Raw genomic sequence first — 15,452 nt, forward strand, 5'->3', positions numbered from 1 at the left:
AGATAGATAGATAGATAGCAGAAAGACAGAAAATGAAAAGATAGATAGATAGATAGATAGATAGATAGATAGATAGATAGATAGATAGATAGATAGATGAAAGAAAGAAAGAAAGAAAGAAAGAAAGAAAGAAAGAAAGAAAGAAAGAAAGAAAGAAAGAAAGAAAGAAAGAAAGAAAGATAACAGAATTATAGAGCATTCGATGATAGATAGAAAAATAAAAAGATAGATAATAAATAAAAGATAGAAAATAAATAGATAGATAAATAGATACTGAATGGATAGATAGATGTATTGATAAATATATAGATTTGTTTAAACTAAATGTGATTCAGAAGGTGCCCCCTACTATACTCTGTATGGATAGTATAATCTCTGTATATACACATGTATACATTAGTGTAAAAGAATATATAGTAAGCATCCACAACGTCAGTATCTCCTCCCTTATCTCACACTAGTAATATGTCACGTAGAAGGGATACTGGCTGATGGATGGGGATGGATAGGATGGGATAGGGATGGGGATACGGATGGGGATGGATGGGATAAGGATGGATGGGGTGGGGATGGAGATAAGAATAGATGGGATAGGGATGGGTTTGGGGATGGGATGGGGTAGGGATAGATGGGATGGGGTTGGGGATGGGATGGGGTAGGGATAGGGATGGATGGGATGGGGTTGGGGATGGGATGGGGTAGAAGACAATTTCCTGTCCCTGGTGTCAGGCTCCCTTCTGGAGGTCTTCCTATGTGCTCATTACTTCTGTGCATCTGTCCTGTGTGATGCGCTCGGCCGCCTCTAGAGGGCGCAGGCTGAGTGCTGTAACTCCGAAGCACACACAAGTTTACTTGGCTGAAAGTGACGCAAAGATGTCTTAAAGAGCCCCTTGGCAGTAGATTTATCTACAGATCAGACCATGTGAGGGGGGTTCGGTGTACAAAAGCTGTGTAGGATGCTGAGTCGTGCACTGAGCCTCTGAGAGCTCAGCAGACAGGTGTGAGGAGGGAATCCCATTGAAGAAGAAAGACTTTTCTACCTGCAGTCATTGCATGCTGTCAGACAACACAGGTAAGTGATCTCCTCTGTCACCCCTGACATCTCTGTGCTCTGATCTCCTCTGTCTTCTTTTATTGTACTATATACATAAATAGATGTATTAATGTGTAACTCTCCACAGTGTCTGGGAGCAGCTATTAGCTCTGCTATGTCAGGGAACTCTCTGATCATCTGAGCTCAATGGACTTTATCAATTATTTCCCAACTTTATCATGTCCTGCAGCTGGAGCATTGTGTAAGGAACATGACTTTTGTGTTTTATAACATAACAAACTGCAACTCCAGGGACTATTATTTGGCTACAATATGTATCGTTATTATTATTATTAGCTATAATATTATTAGATATATTTTTATTGGCTCTGTTATTATAAAGTGTAATTCTAGTTGTGTATTTGTTAGTAAATAGAAAGTGTGATCAGAACATAAACATAGAGGGATCTCTATATCCTTAACAATTCATTCCTGTGTTTCTTAGGGGTCAATTTATAAAGCTGTGAATGTGACTTTCACCAAACATTCTCTGCCGGAGAATATTTCAGATCCATGTGTGACAGTGATTGATCCTTCACTAGAGAATGTTTGGTGAAAGTCACATTCATTGTATTTTTTATAAATATATCATCAATCTCTCTCTCTGCTGTTTGTGGAAAAGAGAGAACTCAAGGGACTATTATTATTGGTTATACTATTTATTAATATTATTAGCTATAATATTATAATATTATTCTTATTATCTGTGTTATTCAAATGTGATACTGTAGCCCTGTGCTTGTGATAGTAAAATCAAGAATGTGATTAGAACATCATTATGAGGGATCACTGTATCCTTATTCTTGCATCTCAGTAACAATTCATTGTGGCTCTATTGATAAAGTAGTATGTGTGACTTTCACCAAACATACTCTGGTGGAGAATCTTCCAGATCCATATGTTTTAAATTACAGTGATCAATTGCTCACCAGAGAATGTTTGGTGAAAGTCACATTCATCACTTTATAAATAGATCATTTCTTTTTTTTTATTTCTGTTAGGCTTCGTGTACACTGCTGCTGGTAAACAGACGTTTTTCTTGTCAATTTTGTTTATTGAATTTCAATAATTAACAATATAGGTGCAATTGATAAGTAGCATACAGAGATGCAATTGATGGTAGCGGAAGTAAAAACAGACGTTTATAAACGTTGGTTACTATCTGTCAAGTTAAATCGTTCAGGAGAGGTGCTAAAACGTCCCGTGTAGATTAAGCCTATGGGAAACAGTTGTTTTAGTTAAAGTAATCTTGAAGTAATCCATAGCCTTAAATTCAGTGAACACATGATCAGCCATGGTAGACAAATTCCACTAAATTTTGCCAAATCAATTTCACCTTTGTTAAAGAGTCGTATCCAATCACATTTGGATTTCCACTGAAATTATCATTTTATTAACAATCGCCTCTATGATTGATCTGTAGTTTATGGTATGTGTATGGTGAGCATTACTCCAACTCTTCTCTCTCTCAGTTGCTGTCTCTTTTTTCGCCTCTTTCTGGCAGATTTCACTTTCACCTTCTAATCTCTGTTCTGCTTTCTATATTTATTTCTACTCTTTTTCTCAGAACTTTCCTGGTATCTGTGAGCATTACACTTTTATTAGCTAATTTCCTAATGTCAACTGAGATGAGCACTCTGATACAGTACATTAGGCAGCACAGGGGCTTAGTGGTTAGCACTTATACCTTTCAACTCTGGGGTCCTTGGTTTCAATCTCATCCAGGACATTACCTGCGTGGAGTTTGCATGGGTTTCCTTCAGGTACTGCTGTTTCCTCCCACATTCCAAACACATGCTGGCAGGTTCATTTGTAATTGTATATATTGGCAGGGCTGGACAAATCCCAGGAGCCAGGTAACCAATGCTTCTTAAAAATTACAGCTGGAGCTCAACTTTTAAGGTTTTCTCTAGTTGTTGTTAATGGAGCTGGCTCCAAACAAAATTCTCCTGGCTCCTGGATTGGATAGACTGACTCCAGAATCCGGTAAGAAAAAGTGTTCACCCCTTGGCTATGCACATGTGTTGTCACTTTCTGCATGCAGATCTCAAGTCAAGCAATTGGGAAGGGTTGAGGAAAGACCTGGTGTCCTACCTAATAAAAAATTGCCAAGAAAATTCTATGTAAAACAAATTTCAAGCGCATCAGATATGGTGTCGGGAAAACTGGCTAATAGAAGTGCAGAGAGTTGGATACGACCGAATGGATATTTACGTACATTATTGGTAGTAGTAGTAGTAATAGTAGTAGTGTTATTGCACTAATTTTGTCTTTTATAGAAGTAGAACTGTTTGTGATGTTTAGAGTTCAGGAGCCAATTAAATTCAGACTTGCTCTGCAGAGAGGGACTATTGACAGTTCTTATTTTGGACACTTTCTAATACCTTAGTGCTATCTGAGATTTAAATATATATAAAAAAAATTTCCATCACCAGTTCCTTTTACCCTGTAAGCTATTTCCCCTTGCATGCCAGCTAAAAGGAACTTGTCAGGCAAAAAATGTGAGAGCTGACTTGTTTTTGAGGGTTCAAGTTCCCAGACTGCCAGATTTTTTCCTTCTTTCCTTACCTGGCGAATCACTGACCTGAACCAATCACGTGCATACTGTATAAGGTGACAGAACCTGAAATTTTACTTGCTCATTTTGTGTCTGTAACTGAGTAGTGAATCAAAGACAAGGATGGTGGTCCAGGGACATGCACCTTCATAAACAATTCAGCAGTGGCAGCTCCTAGATTTCCATTCTGATACGTTCCTTACGCTCATTAGAATTTCACCACAGCTGGATAAAAAAAATAAGGAAAATAGAGCAAAATCCCCAAAACTTTGTCTTGAGTTAGTAGTTAAACATGTGGAGAGTGTTTTTTCTCTAAAATTTCACATGGGTCTGCTTATAATTACCAGTAATTGGAATTTATCTGCTTGCACTGTCTTCCCTTGCTATGATCTTCAGGTGTGAACCATGTAATGAAGGGAAGACTGGGGCTTTATCACTAATGTTATGTCATCACATGAGAATTAGGCAGCGAGTCCAGAGCACATCACATCTGCCTAAATGTTCGAAGAACAGATGCAATGTGCCATATTCCAGGATGTCGGGCATATTTTTATGTAATTCATTTATTACAGTGCTCTTGGTATTTCACTCTGATTAAAATGTTTAATCTCTTCAACAAAGAGAAGGAAACACTTTTAAAGCTGAGTATTATCTGCAACGAAAATAAAATATTTTCCATTTAACTCACAAAACTCATTTTTAATACTTTATTAGTGCACTCCCAGATTAATTTTTCTACTTTTTATTAAACTTCTCTCATTTTGTTATGTGGAAAACAGATTCTAATGGTCTCGGATTTACAAGATTTTTCAATTTATTCCAAAAATCCAGAGTTGTATTAACTTTGGTCAACTTAAAATTAAAGAAAAAAAATATAAAGTCTTTGTTGTTTGGCATGTTGCAATCCTTCAATTGTATATGCTACTTTGGATTTTAAAATTGGTATTTTCAAAAAGCAGTATTTAAATTGCTAACATTTGTATTATAATCCACTTCAGTAACATGGTATAATTGGACAAAAGAATGTGCTCCCCAAGTACATTATCCTTCGTTGATTAGCTTGGTGCAACAGATTGTCCCTGAAAACCAAAGAAATATGTACTTGTGTAATTGCCCTTGTTTACCATAAGGGTGGAGCAGCTGTTTTCCATTATACATAATACATGACACTTTATAGCAGTCTTTTTCAACTGTTGTAATATGAAAGAACCCTTGAAATAACTTTCAGGTATCAGGGTACCCCTGCTTCTAAATAAGACATCTACAGCTCACAGTACATTAGTGTGAACAGTAAGTTGTAGATCTAAGAATGAATAAAAGAATAAGGAATGTGGTGTACTTAACTTATTTGATACACAAGTCTGCTCTATACAACAATATTCTCATTAGTAATAATAATGATATGAAACAAATAATACTGATGGCCAACAAAGAATTTCAGAAAGTGAAAATTGTAGAGCACCCTAACTTTGTCAGTGGAAAAATAAACAAGAACATTGACACTTGTGGTCAATAAAAGGTCCTAGTACAGTGGAGGTCTATGGGGAGAATGCTCCCTATGTTGGTGGCCAGGGGGAAAATGGCCCCATAAAGATATTTGAAAAGATCATTGGTGTGCATGGTAGCTTCTCTGAAAGACAAAAATTGATCATTGCTCAAGGAATTCCTAATAAACTCTGGAGGAACCCTTGCTGAAAAAAGGCTGTTTTATAGTGTTCATAAAACCCTTTACCTAAAGTTGGCTATACATTGTACAATTTTTTTATTTAATTTCCTTTAAATTTACCTTCAACTATGTAGAGCAAGGGCCCGTCTGATTGCATACAACTTGAAAGTGTTTAGGTTTGACCTCATATATGGTTTTGGTAAATCTAAAGGAAAATTGTATAATGTATGGATAGCATTAGACACTGCCGCTGAAAGAGTTCAGACTGTGGTGTCTCTACTAGAGACGATGGAACAGATGTATGTATCTTTCAGATCTTGTAAATGAGAGATCAGGGGGTCATATTTAGAACGCAACCATATTCCCCTGATAATGCTCCACTTTACTGAAGACAGTACGGTACCAAGAATAGTTGAGTTATGTGCACACACACACAGACAAGTGAGTAAATAGAACCTAAGGGAATTGATTGATTTGTTGTCTCTTTGATGGCGGGAGGTATCCCTTTACTAGTGGAAAACTATCTTGCTGATATTGGAAATTGTATAAGCCCAATTCCACCTCAATATTGTTTCAGATTTGGTGGATACCAGTTGGGTTGAATTACTTACTTCTTATATCCCCAGTATAGACCCCAGTATTATTAACCCTTATAGACCCCAGTAATTAGATTCTATCATATTGATTGTGTCTTTTCCTTTCCAACAAGGCCCATAATGAGGATGTCATACTCTCACATTCAACTTCCCCAGTAATTTGTTTAGTCTACATTATGCAGAATCCATTAAAGGGGCATGACACCGTTATTTCATTTTGCATGGGTAGGGGCATTTAGCTTGAACATGGATTTATGGTGGTCATAATCTCTAACATTTGGTTAGACCTTGCCAAGAAAAATTTAAAACCTAAATATGTATCAGGTAGACCTAGCTTTTGAAGATGATTTAATATAGGATTTGCTATGATACTATGGACATTTTAATTTATGTTTAAAATTGGATACATAAGTGATCCCCAACTACCTTCGAGCTTTATTAGGGTTGCAGAGTCTTTTGATGGTCCTTTAAGCTACCTTTGGATGTTGCATGGCCTTGAAGTACATGTCTGATGAGCATAAATCCAGTGGTGCAGTTACCTAACAGATATAACTGACTTTTTAGGGATATTCTGTGTTGTATTTCATACATAGCAGGGCTTACCAGTACCAGGTATAAATGAATGTGTTTCAAAATATGAACACGGTGAATGATCTCTGCATTAGCAAATAAACATAGGGAAGTGTCTTGAAAGTTTTATTCTTAGGATATATTCTGAAAAAAATAGTAATTTTATAGTATATTGAGAGGAAGAATCTGGCATGACTTAATGGGCTGTATTTGTAACTAGGTATACAATTGCCAAACAAAGAAATGGCAGTTTCCTAATTTTGTAAAAATGCTCTATCAAATAGCTTTCTCTACTTTAATGATCGCTAGCAAACACTTTTCAAACTAAACTAAAAATAGTTAATTGGGAAGAAAGGAATGGCATAAATTGCTCAGCTTAAAGCATATACAATATATGAATATGTTGTTCTTTTTTTTTCAATACAAATGAAGCAAAATATTATATTTCTGTGCATGTTTTATGTTTGTTTCAGAAAAAAACTCTGATTGAGTTATGTTTTAACCCCTGTTTATCATCAAAGAGTTTATTGAGTAAGGCAGTGTAATATGGAGTAATCCAAAGCCATAAAACAATTTATTTTACCAATTAATGAACTCTAATTGGTTGATACTGATTAATGCACTTTTTCTTATGAAATTACTTGTCAACATAATTGACTAAAATTTAAAGATTGAGCCCATCCAGATTGCTCTGGTTGGCTTGACTTGATTGGCTTGGTATTGATTGCGTGAGATTTTAAAATTTGAGTTCATCCAGAATTCAGTAGTAGTTGTAAATTAATGAACCAAATCACAAACTGATATCACATATCTTCCCACTGCTGCAGCGGTGGGAGGTCATCATTCTTTGTGCTGTCACATTGTTATTATTATACAGGATTTACTTAGCGCCAACAGTTTGCCCAGCGCTTTACAACATAAATGGAGGCAAAACAGCAACAATAAAGTTCAAAACAAGAGGGTTGTGAGGACCCTACATAAAAAAGAGAGGTTCAAGAGGGTTGGGAGGACCCTACGTAGAAAAGAGAGGGTGAGGACCCCCTCCCCTAGCAATGTCAGGTGGGCAGACCTGGGGACATAGCTGCTGGCATTCCTAGGATATGTAAGAAGCTGGAGGGGTGATTCAGTCAACTGGCATAAATCATAACCTGAAATATCAGCTTTGAGTTCACTGAATGGCCTCACTGAGACTTCCATAGATTACAGTGAGAGCTATGATTCCAATAGTCATAGAGGGCTTTCCCTATACACAGTATGTGTGATGTACGTTTAGATTCCTCCTGGCACTGAGCACAATTTAAACACTCCACAGGAGCACAACTGATGTTTTATCAGCCTCTACCAGCAAGGGATGAAGACAGATAATAAATTATACTGTAAAGTTAAATAAGAGTTTATTCTAAGCCCTGAACTGTGTATGACACACCTGTTCTGGAGAAGTTGAGACGTGTTATATGGTGTTTAATGTAACTATAACCCTAATATAGTTGTTGACACTATTGTCTATTCCATATGCATAATCCCCACATGCCAGGCAGCTCTGCAACACAGGCATTTCAAGATCTATTCGAGCACATCTCTTATCCTACCAACTATTCCTGACTTCCCAAGGTCTGGTCCTTTCTATGCACTGAGTGCAACCATCCACTGAAAGATATCTCTACATGGAGATAGAGATATTCTCCAAATTCATAATGACAGGTTGTGTACCATTTTGGTTGATTAGTGCAACTTACTCAGATATACAACCCAAATTCCCAAAAAGTTGGGATGCTGTGTAAAATCTATATAAAAACAAAATGCAATGATTTTCACATTTCATAAACCCATATTTTATTAACAATTGAAAATATAAAACATATCAAATGTTTAAAATTATAAAATGTACAATTTTAATAAAAAACACGTCTCAAAAAAGTTGGGACAGGGCAACAAAACGCTGGCAAAGTAAGTGGTACTAACAAGGAGGAGCTGGAAGAATATTTTGCAACTAATTAGGTTTATTGGCAACACATCAGTAACATGACTGGGTATAAAAAGAGCATTTTAGAGTGTCAGAGTGTTTCAGAAGTAAAGGTTGGTAGAGGTTCACTAATCTGTGAAAAGCAGCATTTAAAATTTGTCGAACAATTTCAGAAAAATGTTCCTCAATATAATATTGCAAAGACTTTAAATATATCATCATCTACAGTACATAATATCATCAAAAGATTCTTAAAATCTGGAGAAATCTCTGTGCGCAAAGGACAAGGCTGAAACGCAATATCGGATTTGCGTGATCTTCGAGCCCTTAGACGGTACTGCATTAAAAACAGGCATGATTCTCTGATGGACATGACTGCATAGGCTCAGAAAAGCTTCCAAAAATCACTGTCTGTGAACACAGTTCACCTTGCCATCCAGAAATGCAAGTTAAAGCTCTATCATGCAAAGAAGAAGCCACATCTGAACATGATCCAGAAACGCGGTTGTCTTCTCTGGGCCAAAGCTCATTTAAAATGGTCTGTTGCAAATTGGAAAACTGTTCTGTGGTATATGAATTGAAATTTGACAATCTTTTTTGCCAACATGGGCGCCGCATCCTCCGGACTAAAGAGGAGAGGGACTATTTGGCTCAGTTCAAAAGCCTACATCACTGATGGTATGGGGGTCCATTAGTGCTTAATGGAATGGGCAGTTTGCACATCTGGAAAAGCACCATCAATGCTGAAAGATATATCCAGGTTTTAGAGACATATAGGGTCCCATCCAGACAACATCTTTTTCAGAAAAGGCCTTGCATACTACAGCAGAACAATGCTAAACTGCATATTGCATCTATGACAACAACATGGCTTCATAGTAGAAGAATCCAAGTGCTTAAAGTGGTTGTTAAGCCACTACTATAAAAACCTCCCATCCCCTCTGTAACATAACAATGTGTGTCCCTATGCCTGTGTTATATAAAAAATATGCCAATCTGTACCCATATCTGAGCGGCTCCCGTCGCTCACATGACCCCTCGGCTCTCTCCTCTGCCTGACTGACAGCTCCAGCGGGCGGGCCGAGCACTCCTGCTGACGTCAGCCAGGGAGGAGGGGAAGAGAGGAGAGAGCCAAAGAGTCACGTCAGCACCAGGAGCTGCTCTGATATAGGTACAGTTCAGCTTATTTTTTCTATAACACAGGCACAGGGACACATATCGTTATGTTACAGAGGGAATGGGAGGATTGTATAGTAGTTATGAGAGCAGCAGGAGGGGAGGGGCAGGTACTGACACGAGCAGACAGGCATGGAGGGGGCGGGAGAGTAAGACAGAGCAGGGCTGCGGATGACAGAGGCCCGTAAACTGACCATGGCGTCAGGGCACAGCAGCCATGATAAACTGTGGTCCGTTTACAGGGGGGAGGGTATAGCTAGGCAGGATCAGCCAGGTTTTTTAGGTAATAGAAGAGGCCAAGTTACACAGCACAAGCACTGTGCTGTATAACATGCAGGGAACAGAATCATTTTTTTTTTATACTGGTCTGTCTGCAGTTCCTACATTTCACCAGTTGAAAATATTTTTCCCATCTTGAAACAAGAAGTACGACAAAGAAGACCTAGGACTGTTGAGCAGTTAGAACCCTATATCAGGGAAGAATGGGGCAACATTCCTCTCCCAAAACTCCAGTAACTGGTCCCTTCAGTTCCTAAACCTTTACAGAGTATTGTTAAAAGTAAAAGGGATGCTACACCCTGGTAAATAAGGCCCTGTCCCAACTTTTTTGAGTTGTGTTGCTACCATCACTTTCAAAATTACCTTACTTTTTTCTTAAAATGGTACATTTTCCTAGTTTAAATATTTGATATGTTTTCTGTTTTCCATTGTGAACAAAATATGGATTTGTTGATTTTGCAATTCATTGCATTCTGTTTTTATGTAGGTTTTACAAAGTGTCCCAACTTTTTGGGAATTGGGATTCTAAATAATATCAATATATTTTCCTTTTCTATTTGAGGTTATGAATAAATAAAGGAACTACACTATGTAGGACTCTTCCGTGACTCTTCCGTGACTCTTCCTGTCTTCATTATTTTTTCCAATCTCCATTTTTTCCAAGAGCGATACTAACACAACAGTATTGTAAAGTTGATTGTTTCTCAGATTGAATTGGGTATTAAAAGTTTGATTCAGTCAAAATGGGAATTTGGGTTATATACATACATATGGGAGAAATACAGCCCGGCTGCCTGAGTTTTTAGTTCCCCACTCCAAGCATAACTGACTCTACAATAGTGAAAGCTGGAAATGCCTGATCTGATCACTGACGTTCTCTGTTATTGGCATCAAGACAGCTGTAGGAGGTGTTGTAGACTGATATTGATGATGATGATTTTAATGATCACTATAAATGGAGGAGTTAAAAGAGAAGAATGGGTTTGGAGATTTTTCGATATTCATACTTACCTAGGTGGATGCTGCATCTGTCCCCCGGCGCCTCTCACAGCTCCCCGAGCAGAGAGCTGCTGACTGTCAATCAGCAGTTCTCTGCTCTGACTCCTCCTCGTTTACTGGAGTGCTGTGGTGTGGAGGGGCGGGGAGCGGCCGTCTCAGGCTCTCAGCGGCCCGCTGAGAGGCTGAGCAGGGCGTCAGTCCAGGCACCTGGCGGATCCTGACTTCCATTGTTGCGATGACGCGGTGCCTGGACTGAAACCCCTGACATCAGCAGAGAGCTGACTTCAGCACCTCTCTGTGGAAAACGAGTCACAGGAGTGCAAAATGGTATGCAGTCCTGCGACCCATAGGAGAAGTACAGCCAAACAAGCTTTGGCTATACTTCTCCTTTAAAGGTCAATTTTACTTGGATCTGATCAGTCTACCACACTTATTATAGCTCTCTTGTAGCCAGTAAGAGAGAATGTCAATGCTGAGGTCAGGTATTCCCAGCTTTCCTTATTGAAGGGTTCTTGCTGTCTCCCTGACAAGGAGGGAGAACATAGATGGTCCGAACAGGATCATACAAGAGGAGGCTGGAGTGCTGTCCTAAAAGAACATGTCAGAGTTTGCAGAATCTAGCTGGTTAGATTTTACAACACTTAGGGCCCCATTAAGCTTTACGATACATGTGCTGCGCAAACTGTTGGCGCTATATAAATCCTGTATAATAATAATAGTTGCTTGCGTTACCACATGCACTCTAAGGTGTGATATTTTTTGCATAAGTGTCTATTGCTTTAGGACAGCCCATTAATTTATAGTGGGCTGCCAACACACAGCAATGGAAGGAAAACAGAGCCTGCATTGTAGTGCATTGCAGCAGAAGTGGGCTGCAGTCTAGTGTATGTGTGTTTTGGGGTCCATTCTTTTTTTTTTTTTTTTTTTAATAATCTTTATTTTAGTCAGCATTGTAAAAGAACAAATCAAGAATGAAGGACCAAAGAGATTTTGGGGTCCATTCTGATTGATTTGCCTTGCAATGCACTGTATATTGCGGTAACATTTGGAGAAACTTCTCAGGTACTTCAGCAGCAGGAGTTTTCTACTTCGCCCTGTACTAACATCCCTTTTTACAAAAGCGTAGTCATAGTTGAAGTTCCTAATTGTTAATTGATTCTACATGACAGAGAATGAATCATCCATTTGGGAGTTCTGGCGGGGATATCTTATCTCTGGAATCCCCAACCTGTATGAGAAGCCAGTCAGTGCTCTGCCATGCTTTCAGGAATGCAAAAGCAAATCAGCAGATCCATGTGGCATTGACCTTTAAGTCCTACATTGTTTATAATCTTCATAGTGATCATTAAATTGACAAACATTTATTACTTTTGATGGGCTGAACTGTCACAAGTTGTGTGCCCTGTCTGTACAAACAACTCATGTCTCATGTAGATCAGTCCTACATAAAGGAAGCCTGTAGTGGGGGGAATATAGTATGTAGGCTGCTATAGATCAAAGGCAGTGCATCAAATAGCAATGCAAAATGTGTGTTCCATATGTCGGCAAGGGGTAATAAAAAGCCTTGGCCAATGACTGTTAACCCTATCTACTCAAAATTCTAAATTTAAAAACTTATCTAAAAAACACCCTTCAACGCACATCAGAATACATGTGAACACACAAAGGAAACGCACATTGATGCGTAACTCTACAAAAAACTATCTCTACCCACACTCATACATCTAAATGGGCCCTAAAGGTATTATTGTCATGCACTACATAGAATTGACAATAATATAAAATAAATGTAATGTTGGTGAAAAAATGTTATTTGTACATTGTAAAAACTATGAACAGGTGCTCCAATAACATAGTTTTTACAGTACATGTACTTATAAAAATGCAACAATTTACTTGGATATCATGAAGAGTAAGAAAGATGTTAGGATGTAAACTGATGCAATGCACAAACTACGTAAATAGCCCAGGGCATTGAGCTTTAACCAGGGATGCCAACTGTTTGTAATTTTCACAGACAGCCTGTAAAGTAGAAGGAAACTAAGGCTGTCTGCGAAGTCAGTAAAAATAATGTCTGTAAAAAAAAATAGCTTTCTTCATCTCTGTCTGCTTGTCTCCTCTCGCTCCCTCGTATGCCCCTGGTTCCTCTGTATGTTGGTCTGTTGAAGAAGAGCCAGCTATTAAAGAAGATGTAAACCCAGTCCCAAAAATCCCATGATTTTTTACATATTGATGTACCGTATATACTCGAATATAAGCCGAGTTTTTCAGCACATTTTCCCATTTTCCCGTATCTCAGGACTACTTGGTGCTAGGAACCCCAAACCTAGTGGAACTAGCACTATAACATATCCAAAGCTGGGGTTCCTAACACCAAGTGGCCCTGATATATGGGGCCCCAAAATTGGTTCGGAAAATTTTATTCTCTGCTGCAGAAAAGTGCTTGACATTTTCTGAACTGATTTTGGGGCCCCTTATCTCGGGCCACTTGGTGATAGGAACCCCAGCTTTGGATATGTTATAGTGCTAATTCCACTGGGTTTGCACACCGAATTCGGGGTTCTTAGCACGAGATACGGGGCCCCAAATCGGTCAACTGTGTCCATCTGCAGCAATGTCATTTCGGGACCCTTTGGGTCCAGAGACCCCAAATTTAATTTTGGCTGCAGCTAGGGGGCATCTAGGAACCCTTAGCTACCGAGTTTGAAGTTTGGGAGACCTATGGCTGCAAATGGGCACAGTGAGGCATGCAAATGGGCACAGTGAGGCATGCAAATGGGCACAGTGAGGCTGCAAATGGGCATTATTGTCCCTCTTTTCCACTTACAGTAGCTGCGCATTTCTCACCCTAGGCTTATACTCGAGTCAATACGTTTTTCCAGTTTTTTGTGGTAAAATTAGGTGCCTCGGCTTATATTCGGGTTGGCTTATACTCGAGTATATACGGTAATTATAGTTTAGATTTTCAATTCACAGCTTTCTTTAATTATAATACAGAGTAATCTGGCTATAGAGGTCCTTATTCTGGCACTTCTTGTTATAGAGTGACAGCACTCTGTCCCTGTCTCCTAATTTCTCTCCATTGTTGTCACCCTTATAGTAAAGACCATAAGTGGCAGTCCCAAGACAGAATTAAACCTCTGCCAATAAAAATGGACAAAATGGGCCCCAGGAGCTTTTAGCCATAAGGCCTCTTTCACACATCTGGGTAGCTGCATTTCAGGAATGACCGGACTGCATACAGGCTCAGATATCTGTTCCTAACCACAGCTAACCGCTCTTTATGCGGCCACATGCAAACAGCTGCTGTCAGCCCGCCATTTGTTTAAATTGGCTGATCGCATAACCCAATCATTCCAACAGCAAGAATCCAACTATTCTTGCTGCAGGAATCCAGCAAGCTGGAACTACCTGGCCATGTGAAGGAGGCCTAGTGTGCACAGTATGTTAGCACATTATGACAGATATACTGCAGTGTCAGCACTCCAGTCTGTTACAGGAGCTTTCTCTTTCATTGCAGGTTCAGCCTTTTTGTCCACTTGATTGGGCGGGCCACGATGCTGTCACTCCTGTGTACACGCTCGTAAGTCACATCATCACAATATAAACATGGGCTGAGCTGCACATGCTCAGCTCAGTTTACACAAATGGTGACTAGCGGGTAGAAGGGTTTATGACAGCAGTGCCCAATAGGGTCTCTTCTGTCATAAAAATCCTACCTGTCAGCAATTTTTACTTTTATGGTTTAATTCTACTTTAAAGGATAAGTTCACCTTGCAGGTAAAAAAATGTGCAGCTACCATTTTTTTTAAGGAGCCTGGAAAGCATTGCACCAGCTGATCACTGGTGCAATGCTTTCCAGCTGGGGTGCGGGGGGCCGGTAGATTTTTTAACATGTTACATGTTACACCCTAACATGTTACAATAGGTGAACTTATCCCTTAAGCTAGCCATACATGTGCTGAACCAGAAAAAATCTGATAAAATCACTAAGCGGTGTAAATGAAGGAATCTCAAAGCTATTGTATTCAGCAGCCCCTGCTCACGTTTTCAACGCAGCAGCACTGCTGAACAGAAACTATATCTAAAAGGATGCAGTCACTGTTTGGTTGATGATTTTCCACCCGGCTCAGCCGATTTTGATTGTATGTGGGAACCTATCATTAGGCATTGGCACTGTCACCTGCCTATTAATGTGCAAATACTGACTTTCAGAAAGTCAATACTTGCATAGTGGATCAGGGAATTACCAAAAAAAAAACCTAGACTTTGGGACTAGAAAGTGCCTCCATTATAACCATAAGCTTACTTATTTTTAATAAACACTTGGCATGTGTAATTTAAACTATATTTGACAAAACATATACATGTGACGCAATAATGAACATTACTATTAGATCTATTTGGTTGGTTATAATATATAAAGTATGAACCTGTCAAGCCATTCTGCCATCCTCTGGCCGTTTATAAGAGCTGCTATAGCCACACATCCTTCACTTCTCTTTAAGGGATTGTCCATGTCAATTTGCCTCAACAAAAATTGTTTGGTGCAT

General features: G+C 39.0%; 1 protein-coding gene across 1 annotated transcript in view; it reads left to right on the forward strand.

Annotated features, from left to right (window-relative positions):
- The first annotated feature begins 789 nt into the window (after window positions 1-789).
- SLC6A4 (solute carrier family 6 member 4) overlaps window positions 790-15,452 on the forward strand; it is a 179,680-nt gene continuing 165,017 nt past the window's right edge. The window contains exon 1 of the mRNA XM_073616846.1: window positions 790-1,072. The gene's annotated coding sequence lies outside the window, so the exon portion shown is untranslated. The remainder of the gene's footprint in view (window positions 1,073-15,452) is intronic.

This window comes from Aquarana catesbeiana, linkage group LG02, assembly GCF_042186555.1.
Source record: "Aquarana catesbeiana isolate 2022-GZ linkage group LG02, ASM4218655v1, whole genome shotgun sequence".
Lineage (NCBI taxonomy): Eukaryota > Metazoa > Chordata > Amphibia > Anura > Ranidae > Aquarana > Aquarana catesbeiana.